We start from the raw sequence: 7,971 nt of genomic DNA on the forward strand, positions 1-7,971 counted from the left end.
GCTGGGGGCTGCCTGTCTGTGTGAGGAACTCCCAGAGGGGCTGGGGGGGGCTGCCTGTCTGTGTGAGGAACTCCCAGAGGGGCTGGGGGGCTGCCTGTCTGTGTGAGGAACTCCCAGAGGGCTGGGGGGCTGCCTGTCTGTGTGAGGAACTCCCAGAGGGGCTGGGGGGGCTGCCTGTCTGTGTAGAACTCCAGAGGGGCTGGGGGGGCTGCCTGTCTGTGTGAGGAACTCCCAGAGGGCTGGGGGGCTGCCTGTCTGTGTGAGGAACTCCCAGAGGGGCTGGGGGGCTGCCGTCTGTGTGAGGAACTCCCAGAGGGGCTGGGGGGCTGCCTGTCTGTGTGAGGAACTCCCGAGAGGGGCTGGGGGGGCTGCCTGTCTGTGTGAGGAACTCCCAGAGGGGCTGGGGGGTGCCTGTCCTGTGTGAGGAACTCCCAGAGGGGCTGGGGGGCTGCCTGTCTGTGTGAGGAACTCCCAGAGGGGCCGGGGGGCTGCCTGTCTGTGTGAGGAACTCCCAGAGGGGCTGGGGGGCTGCCTGTCTGTGTGAGGAACTCCCAGAGGGGCTGGGGGGCTGCCTGTCTGTGTGAGGAACTCCCAGAGGGGCTGGGGGGCGCTGCCTGTCTGTGTGAGGAACTCCCAGAGGGGCTGGGGGGCTGCCTGTCTGTGTGAGGAACTCCCAGAGGGCTGGGGGGCTGGCTTGTCTGTGTGAGGAACTCCCAGAGGGGCTGGGGGGCTGCCTGTCTGTGTGAGGAACTCCCAGAGGGGCTGGGGGGCTGCCTGTCTGTGTGAGGAACTCCCAGAGGGGCTGGGGGGCTGCCTGTCTGTGTGAGGAACTCCCAGAGGGGCTGGGGGGGGGCTGCCTGTCTGTGTGAGGAACTCCCAGAGGGGCTGGGGGGGGCTGCCTGTCTGTGTGAGGAACTCCCAGAGGGGCTGGGGGGGGGCTGCCTGTCTGTGTGAGGAACTCCCAGAGGGGCTGGGGGGGCTGCCTGTCTGTGTGAGGAACTCCCAGAGGGGCTGGGGGGCTGCCTGTCTGTGTGAGGAACTCCCAGAGGGGCTGGGGGGCTGCCTGTCTGTGTGAGGAACTCCCAGAGGGGCTGGGGGGCTGCCTGTCTGTGTGAGGAACTCCAGAGGGGCTGGGGGGGGCTGCCTGTCTGTGTGAGGAACTCCCAGAGGGGCTGGGGGGCTGCCTGTCTGTGTGAGGAACTCCCAGAGGGGCTGGGGGGCTGCCTGTCTGTGTGAGGAACTCCCAGGGGGCTGGGGGGCGCCTGTCTGTGTGAGGAACTCCCAGAGGGGCTGGGGGGGGGCTGCCTGTCTGTGTGAGGAACTCCCAGAGGGCTGGGGGGGCTGCCTGTCTGTGTGAGGAACTCCCAGAGGGGCTGGGGGGGGCTGCCTGTCTGTGTGAGGAACTCCCAGAGGGGCTGGGGGGGCTGCCTGTCTGTGTGAGGAACTCCCAGAGGGCTGGGGGGCTGCCTGTCTGTGTGAGAACTCCCAGGGGCTGGGGGGCTGCTGTCTGTGTGAGGAACTCCCAGAGGGGCTGGGGGGCTGCCTGTCTGTGTGAGGAACTCCCAGAGGGGCTGGGGGGCTGCTGTCTGTGTGAGGAACTCCCAGAGGGGCTGGGGGGCTGCCTGTCTGTGTGAGGAAACTCCCAGAGGGGCTGGGGGGGCTGCCTGTCTGTGTGAGGAACTCCCAGAGGGGCTGGGGGGCTGCCTGTCTGTGTGAGGAACTCCCAGAGGGGCTGGGGGGGGCCTGCTGTCTGTGTGAGGAACTCCCAGAGGGGCTGGGGGGCTGCCTGTCTGTGTGAGGAACTCCAGAGGGGCTGGGGGGCTGCTGTCTGTGTGAGGAACTCCCAGAGGGGCTGGGGGGGCTGCTGTCTGTGTGAGGAACTCCCAGAGGGGCTGGGGGGCTGCCTGTCTGTGTGAGGAACTCCCAGAGGGGCTGGGGGGCTGCCTGTCTGTGTGAGGAACTCCCAGAGGGGCTGGGGGGCTGCCTGTCTGTGTGAGGAACTCCCAGAGGGGGGGCTGGGGGGCCGGGGGCTGGGGCTGCCTGTCTGTGTGAGGAACTCCCAGAGGGGCTGGGGGGCTGCCTGTCTGTGTGAGGAACTCCCAGAGGGGCTGGGGGGGCTGCCTGTCTGTGTGAGGAACTCCCAGAGGGGGCTGGGGGGGCTGCCTGTCTGTGTGAGGAACTCCCAGAGGGGCTGGGGGGGCTGCCTGTCTGTGTGAGGAACTCCCAGAGGGGCTGGGGGGGGCTGCCTGTCTGTGTGAGGAACTCCCAGAGGGGCTGGGGGGCTGCCTGTCTGTGTGAGGAACTCCCAGAGGGGCTGGGGGGCTGCAGTGCTGTACAATACACTGAACATACAGACTGCACACCCCCCGCCAGTCAGTAAGTGGCACAGAGCTGAGGGCACTGCCACGTGTTTACCCGCAGGCTGAGAATCTGGAAATCCGACTGCTGCGTCTGCGCTCGGAGTCATTGTGTCGGCCTGGGGGCAACACACAGAGCAGTTTGCCCCAAAATGCACCCCGGGGGCAGTGACCTTACAGTGTGGCAGGAGGCGGGGCATGAAGCAGAAGAGGTGGGTGGGGCAGGGGGCACAGCCATAGGATATAGGGAGGTCTTATACCCAGTACTGAATGCCAGTATAGGAGGCCTCGCTGCAGTCCAACCCCCCCCCCCACATAAGGGGCACAGGGCATGGGATGAGCAGATCCCAGGGGCAAATACTGTATATACTCGAGTATAAGCCTAGTTTTTCAGCACCCAAAATGTGCTGAAAAACTCACCCTCGGCCATGGGTCCCTCCAGACTAGCACCCTCTGTACTTTGTGTGCAAATTAGGCCCCCCGCACCCAGACCCCCCAGTGCCCTGGCCCACTCCCACTAGCAATACTTATTCCCCCTTACGTGTCCTCCGGGAGCGGGTCTGCTGCCAGTGTGCCAATGTGCAGTGAGCGTGGGGTAGTACCCATATTGTCTCCTCCACTTACAGAGCTAGGTTACTGTTTTTCTTTGAAATAAATGTTTAAAAACATATACCCCACTGATGCCCCAATTACTGTCATTTCCCACCCTGGGCTTATACTCGAGTATATACGGTACTTCCCTCCTTCTGTCACATTCTGTGTTTGGGCCATTCATCCCCTAACTGCCCCCGGCCCCCCCCCCAGCTTCCGGATGTACAGTACCTGTGTGTGTATATAGCCCCCGGCTTTCCCAGTACCCAGAGCAACAAACAGCCCCCCCAGCCCAATAAATAGTGACTGTCTGTGGCACCTTACAGCCCCCCTGGCATTCCCAGTACCCAGAGGCACAAACAGCCCCCCCCCAGCCCAATAAATAGTGACTGTCTGTGGCACCTTACAGCCCCCCTGGCATTCCCAGTACCCAGAGGCACAAACAGCCCCCCCCCCAGCCCAATAAATAGTGACTGTCTGTGGCACCTTACAGCCCCCTGGCATTCCCAGTACCCAGAGGCACAAACAGCCCCCCCAGCCCAATAAATAGTGACTGTCTGTGGCACCTTACAGCCCCCCTGGCATTCCCAGTACCCAGAGGCACAAACAGCCCCCCCCCAGCCCAATAAATAGTGACTGTCTGTGGCACCTTACAGCCCCCCTGGCATTCCCAGTACCCAGAGGCACAAACAGCCCCCCCCAGCCCAATAAATAGTGACTGTCTGTGGCACCTTACAGCCCCCCTGGCATTCCCAGTACCCAGAGGCACAAACAGCCCCCCCCAGCCCAATAAATAGTGACTGTCTGTGGCACCTTACAGCCCCCCTGGCATTCCCAGTACCCAGAGGCACAAACATCCCCCCCCCAGCCCAATAATAGTGACTGTCTGTGGCACCTTACAGCCCCCCTGGCATTCCCAGTACCCAGAGGCACAAACAGCCCCCCCCAGCCCAATAAATAGTGACTGTCTGTGGCACCTTACAGCCCCCCTGGCATTCCCAGTACCCAGAGGCACAAACAGCCCCCCCCCCAGCCCAATAAATAGTGACTGTCTGTGGCACCTTACAGCCCCCCTGGCATTCCCAGTACCCAGAGGCACAAACACCCCCCCAGCCCAATAAATAGTGACTGTGGCACCTTACAGCCCCCCCTGGCATTCCCAGTACCCAGAGGCACAAACACCCCCCCAGCCCAATAAATAGTGACTGTCTGTGGTACCTTACAGCCCCCCTGGCATTCCCAGTACCCAGAGGCACAAACAGCCCCCCAGCCCAATAAATAGTGACTGTCTGTGGCACCTTACAGCCCCCCTGGCATTCCCAGTACCCAGAGGCACAAACAGCCCCCCCAGCCCAATAAATAGTGACTGTCTGTGGCACCTTACAGCCCCCCTGGCATTCCCAGTACCCAGAGGCACAAACAGCCCCCCCAGCCCAATAAATAGTGACTGTCTGTGGCACCTTACAGCCCCCCTGGCATTCCCAGTACCCAGAGGCACAAACACCCCCCCAGCCCAATAAATAGTGACTGTGGCACCTTACAGCCCCCCCTGGCATTCCCAGTACCCAGAGGCACAAACACCCCCCCAGCCCAATAAATAGTGACTGTCTGTGGCACCTTACAGCCCCCCTGGCATTCCCAGTACCCAGAGGCACAAACAGCCCCCCCAGCCCAATAAATAGTGACTGTCTGTGGCACCTTACAGCCCCCCTGGCATTCCCAGTACCCAGAGGCACAAACAGCCCCCCCCCCAGCCCAATAAATAGTGACTGTCTGTGGCACCTTACAGCCCCCCTGGCATTCCCAGTACCCAGAGGCACAAACAGCCCCCCCCCCAGCCCAATAAATAGTGACTGTCTGTGGCACCTTACAGCCCCCCTGGCATTCCCAGTACCCAGAGGCACAAACAGCCCCCCAGTACCCACAGATTGCCAGGCCGGGCCCAGTACACATTACTATCAGGTACATTTGCTCCTCAGGGGGCAGTACAAATATGGCAGAGAGAGGTGCATTGTGGGCAAAACAACATTGTGTTTATCTGTGTGTTGCTCAGTGTCAGTGTGTGGGTCTCTCCTGTGTCTCTATACGTGTGTGTGTATATGTATGTATGTGAGTATATAGCTGTGTGTATATGTATGTATGTGAGTATATAGCTGTGTGTATATGTATGTATGTGAGTATATAGCTGTGTGTATATGTGTATATGTGAGTATATAGCTGTGTGTATATGTGTATATGTGAGTATATAGCTGTGTCTATATGTGTATATGTGAGTATATAGCTGTGTGTATATGTGTATATGTGAGTATATAGCTGTGTGTATATGTATATATGTGAGTATATAGCTGTGTGTATATGTATATATGTGAGTATATAGCTGTGTCTATATGTGTATATGTGAGTATATAGCTGTGTGTATATGTATATATGTGAGTATATAGCTGTGTGTATATGTATATATGTGAGTATATAGCTGTGTGTATATGTATATATGTGAGTATATAGCTGTGTGTATATGTATATATGTGAGTATATAGCTGTGTGTATATGTATATATGTGAGTATATAGCTGTGTGTATATGTGTGTATCTGTGTTTCTGCTGCTCAGTCAGCCTATTGGCATCATTGTGTGTCGGGGGGGGGGGGGGGGGGGCGCTGGGGCCAGTGAGTGGGGAGAATATGGGAGCCCGGGGCCCCTCCCAGTGGAAGTCACGGAGGTACCTGGGTCAGGCCGGTGGCTGCTCGGTGGCTCCGGTCCCGGTGTCCAGAATGAGGCTGGGAAATGATGGAGGGAGGGGGAGGGGAGGGAGGTGCAGGAGCCGAGGGGAGGGGAGCGGAGTGGTTGGGAGGGGGAGCTGGTCCCTAGTAACTCACTGCGGCTCTGCCTCATCCTCCCCTCTCTCTCCTACTGTATCTGTATCCCTCATCCCTCTCTCTCCTACTGTATCTGTATCCCTCATCCCTCTCTCTCCTACTGTATCTGTATCCCTCATCCCTCTCTCTCCTACTGTATCTGTATCCCTCATCCCTCTCTCTCTCCTACTGTATCTGTATCCCTCATCCCTCTCTCTCTCCTACTGTATCTGTATCCCTCATCCCTCTCTCTCTCTCTCCTACTGTATCTGTATCCCTCATCCCTCTCTCTCTCCTACTGTATCTGTATCCCTCATCCCTCTCTCTCTCCTACTGTATCTGTATCCCTCATCCCTCTCTCTCTCCTACTGTATCTGTATCCCTCATCCCTCTCTCTCTCCTACTGTATCTGTATCCCTCATCCCTCTCTCTCTCCTACTGTATCTGTATCCCTCATCCCTCTCTCTCCTACTGTATCTGTATCCCTCATCCCTCTCTCTCTCTCCTACTGTATCTGTATCCCTCATCCCTCTCTCTCTCCTACTGTATCTGTATCCCTCATCCCTCTCTCTCTCCTACTGTATCTGTATCCCTCATCCCTCTCTCTCTCCTACTGTATCTGTATCCCTCATCCCTCTCTCTCTCCTACTGTATCTGTATCCCTCATCCCTCTCTCTCTCCTACTGTATCTGTATCCCTCATCCCTCTCTCTCTCCTACTGTATCTGTATCCCTCATCCCTCTCTCTCTCTCCTACTGTATCTGTATCCCTCATCCCTCTCTCTCTCTCCTACTGTATCTGTATCCCTCATCCCTCTCTCTCTCCTACTGTATCTGTATCCCTCATCCCTCTCTCTCTCTCCTACTGTATCTGTATCCCTCATCCCTCTCTCTCTCTCCTACTGTATCTGTATCCCTCATCCCTCTCTCTCTCCTACTGTATCTGTATCCCTCATCCCTCTCTCTCTCTCCTACTGTATCTGTATCCCTCATCCCTCTCTCTCTCTCCTACTGTATCTGTATCCCTCATCCCTCTCTCTCTCTCCTACTGTATCTGTATCCCTCATCCCTCTCTCTCTCTCCTACTGTATCTGTATCCCTCATCCCTCTCTCTCTCTCCTACTGTATCTGTATCCCTCATCCCTCTCTCTCTCTCCTACTGTATCTGTATCCCTCATCCCTCTCTCTCTCCTACTGTATCTGTATCCCTCATCCCTCTCTCTCTCTCCTACTGTATCTGTATCCCTCATCCCTCTCTCTCTCCTACTGTATCTGTATCCCTCATCCCTCTCTCTCTCTCCTACTGTATCTGTATCCCTCATCCCTCTCTCTCTCCTACTGTATCTGTATCCCTCATCCCTCTCTCTCTCCTACTGTATCTGTATCCCTCATCCTCTCTCTCTCTCCTACTGTATCTGTATCCCTCATCCCTCTCTCTCTCCTACTGTATCTGTATCCCTCATCCCTCTCTCTCTCTCCTACTGTATCTGTATCCCTCATCCCTCTCTCTCTCCTACTGTATCTGTATCCCTCATCCCTCTCTCTCTCTCCTACTGTATCTGTATCCCTCATCCCTCTCTCTCTCCTACTGTATCTGTATCCCTCATCCCTCTCTCTCTCTCCTACTGTATCTGTATCCCTCATCCCTCTCTCTCTCTCCTACTGTATCTGTATCCCTCATCCCTCTCTCTCTCCTACTGTATCTGTATCCCTCATCCCTCTCTCTCTCTCCTACTGTATCTGTATCCCTCATCCCTCTCTCTCTCCTACTGTATCTGTATCCCTCATCCTCTCTCTCTCCTACTGTAATCGTATCCCTCATCCCTCTCTCTCTCTACTGTATCTGTATCCCTCATCCCTCTCTCTCTCTCCTACTGTATCTGTATCCCTCATCCCTCTCTCTCTCTCCTACTGTATCTGTATCCCTCATCCCTCTCTCTCTCTCCTACTGTATCTGTATCCCTCATCCCTCTCTCTCTCCTACTGTATCTGTATCCCTCATCCCTCTCTCTCTCCTACTGTATCTGTATCCCTCATCCCTCTCTCTCTCCTACTGTATCTGTATCCCTCATCCTCTCTCTCTCCTACTGTATCTGTATCCCTCATTCCCTCTCTCTCTCTCCTACTGTATCTGTATCCCTCATCCCTCTCTCTCCTCCTACTGTATCTGT

General features: G+C 56.6%; 1 protein-coding gene across 2 annotated transcripts in view; it reads right to left on the bottom strand.

The window, feature by feature from the left end:
- The window catches only part of nyap1 (neuronal tyrosine-phosphorylated phosphoinositide-3-kinase adaptor 1), a 29,316-nt gene extending 23,554 nt beyond the window's left edge, over positions 1 to 5,762 (bottom strand). For both annotated transcript variants that reach the window (XM_031899601.1, XM_031899600.1), the window contains exon 1: positions 5,670 to 5,762. The gene's annotated coding sequence lies outside the window, so the exon portion shown is untranslated. The remainder of the gene's footprint in view (positions 1 to 5,669) is intronic.
- Positions 5,763 to 7,971: the final 2,209 nt, after the last annotated feature.

The sequence above is a fragment of the Xenopus tropicalis genome, chromosome 3 (genome assembly GCF_000004195.4).
Source record: "Xenopus tropicalis strain Nigerian chromosome 3, UCB_Xtro_10.0, whole genome shotgun sequence".
Lineage (NCBI taxonomy): Eukaryota > Metazoa > Chordata > Amphibia > Anura > Pipidae > Xenopus > Xenopus tropicalis.